Here is a 3,130-nt window from a genome sequence, read left to right as displayed (position 1 = left end):
GAATGTTATTTTTAAAAAGTTGGACTATTGGGTTCCTATGTAACTGTATAATTACTGTATTAGATTTAATTTCAATGATAAACCATTGCATACGATGAATGATTCTGAGCCGACATAGTGTGTTGGTCAGTGTATTTATGTCCTTATATAAATAATCCAATTTAATAATATTAATAAACAATTAATAAAAATCAACAATATCTCTTAACTATAAAAAACATTATTTTGGGATCAATTCTTTTTTTTGTGAAGGAAAACAAACTTATGAGATATATTCAAAAGTTAGCAATGAAAACAAAATTGCACGAATTTCTAACCGAAAAATAATTTGCAAATATTCGGTATTTTGAAGAATTTCGTCAAAATTTGAACTAAATGTATATAAAAAATAATATTTCACATGTATCTTAAATTAATTTTAAAATGCTTTCATAAAACCTTAAAATCAATAAGCAATTACATTTTTAAGTTTTTTAAATAGTGTTTTACCGATAATAATAAAAAAAAGTACAACATTTGAAAATTGTCCTCGGCTATAATAGCTGAAAAAGAATCAAAATATATTTTGAAAAGTTTACCGTATTACCTATATGAAAAGTTGTACCTACCATGTAAGTTGACCATTTTTAATTGCTATGTCCAATTGATTATAAATTAAAATTACCATTAATACTTTTATATATATTGTATAAAATGTTAAACAGTAAAAATTTCAATTTAAAATTTGCTTAATGTGATTGAGTTAAAAAATAACATTGAAAAAACAAACATTATTATATTGTATCTATGTACACATTTGTATTGTTTAAATTATTATTCATGAATCTCTATAATTATAATAGCGATTAATTGAGTGAATGTCATTATTACATTCTAAAATAATAATCACTATTTTTAAATAGGTGAAATTTTGACAACAGATGTCGGCAAGTGTATTATTATTAACGTTACGAATACAATTTTTATTCAAATTATAAATCGTATAAAACTATATGAAATAGGTATATCCATGGACGGCTTAGACACGTTTTTTAAGATTTTAACATTGTGACTCATACAGTCATACGTTTAGTTATTCCAAACATAATGTCGCCAAATTAGCTTTAATTTGAATGTTTTACTAAGAGTTTTCCTTTAGATAAACCGATTTTATGTTAGTTTTTAATTATCAGTAATACAATATCATATTTACATCTATTCATAGTTCATACAACACAAAATGTCTAAACTAGCATGAATTACGTTAAATATATTAATGTAAATATTAAATTTATAAAATGCTATTTTTACCCACCATTTTTGTTTACATTCAAGTGCACAATATGTTTTCATAATATAAACTGTGCACCATAGGTCAAGCCTGGTTTTTTTTTGCAGCCGTGCATAGCTTATAAATACCCGTTTGTAGATACGGAAATAAAGGTGATCACTTATTAGCCTGTAGGTATTATTCATGTTTAAGGAAAATATATGTTTTATTCTAACCCTGGCCATCTTTAGATTTTATAGCTCGTATGCTTACGAATTTATACATGTTCATATGTGTATATTTCATAAATCTTCAACATTCTTAAGAAACAAATTTCAGTGTGACGATTTATATCGGTGTAAAACGATCGTTCAAAATAACGCATAAGTATGATATACAGTGGCGTAGCCAGGGGTGAGCTGAGGGGGCTGCAGACCCTCCCCCCAAATGTTAAGAAAATTTAAAAATTAATTTAATGGTCTATGATAGTCGCTCAAAAAGTCTTAAATTTTATTTAAAATATTTAAAAATGTACTACCTATACAGTGGCGTGCCCAGGAATTTTAAATGGGGGGATAACATTTTTTTTTAAAAATAAACAAAAGAAAGCGGATAAGTGGAAGTCGCTCTGCTTTACAGTATAAGCTACAATTGAATGACTCTAAACTTAAATTCAATGATATATATCATGTGTGCACAATACGGTTCTGAGCAGAGATGGTTTGGCAGCCTAGGATACTGTATATTATATTTATATTGTTGTTATTATTATATATAGGTACATTTTTTACTACTAAATCATTTTAGAAGCTAATGGTTTTACAATGGTTTTTATTTATTTTTTTATTCTGGATACAAATTATCACATATCATTGATTTCAAGTTTAACACTATCCATTATACATTGACCCACTTGTAACCTACTATTATACAGCAGAGTGACATCCACTTACCCGCATTTTAAATTTTAAGTTTAATACATTTTATCAAAATTAAAACTTTAAATATTTATAAAAAAAATTGTGCATATGTATTTTTAATATTTTTCAATTGTTATTGTAAAAATATATTAGTGGCCGTGTGTTATATATTTTCATGCTTTTCGACCAAACAAATAAAAATGTATTGTTATATATTATATATATAAAAAAAAATACAATATAAGAAAATCTCTACATGAGATATTGAGTGAATATCCAATGATGTTAAAATTTAAACTTCAAACGCTAATAGAAATTTAATTTGACTTTCCGGTAAACATTTTTTTTTGATAAAGGTAGAAAAACTTATGAGGAATCTTGTATTAAATTATCAAATCTTAGTTAGATTTAAAAATTAAAATTCTTTATAAATTTCTAACTCAAAATAATTTTTTCGGAATTGGCCAAAATTCGAACTAAATGCTTATAAAAAAAATTGTGACTGTATTTATATATTTTTCAACTGCTATTGTAAGAATATATATAAAGAGCCTCGTATTAAATTTTCTAGCTGGTCGACCCAACGAATAAAATTAATGACTCTAAACAGCTGTAATAAGTAATAACCAATAAGTGGTTTTCTGTAGGTCGGCAAAAAAATACAATAGAGCGGAGCATATAACCCCTAACCAGTGCTCGACTTGGGGGGGGACGCAGGGGGACGGAGTACCCCAACTAATTTTTCAGAAATTATAGCGTACCCCTACTCTCATTTTGAAGAGGCACGCACGGGACGCTGCATCATTCTGCATTTTTATCAAAATGCACGTGATCAAATCATAATTTTTCTTACCATAGATTTAATAATTATTTATATATTTTGTATTATTATTTAATCAATTACCTTTAAAATATTATTATTTAAGATAATAAAGAACAAACCTATGATAAATTATGGAAC

The 3,130-nt window shown here is 26.3% G+C and overlaps 1 long non-coding RNA gene across 1 annotated transcript in view; it reads left to right on the top strand.

Moving 5' to 3' along the window:
- Positions 1–907: 907 nt before the first annotated feature.
- LOC115033929 overlaps positions 908–3,130 on the top strand; it is a 25,585-nt gene continuing 23,362 nt past the window's right edge. Inside the window, exon 1 of the long non-coding RNA XR_003839276.1 lies at positions 908–1,422. This is a non-coding gene — a long non-coding RNA (uncharacterized LOC115033929). The remainder of the gene's footprint in view (positions 1,423–3,130) is intronic.

This window comes from Acyrthosiphon pisum, chromosome A1 (genome assembly GCF_005508785.2).
Source record: "Acyrthosiphon pisum isolate AL4f chromosome A1, pea_aphid_22Mar2018_4r6ur, whole genome shotgun sequence".
Taxonomy (NCBI): Eukaryota; Metazoa; Arthropoda; class Insecta; order Hemiptera; family Aphididae; genus Acyrthosiphon; species Acyrthosiphon pisum.
The sequence above is the reverse complement of the archived record's forward strand: the minus strand, read 5'-3'. Positions and strand labels throughout refer to the sequence as shown.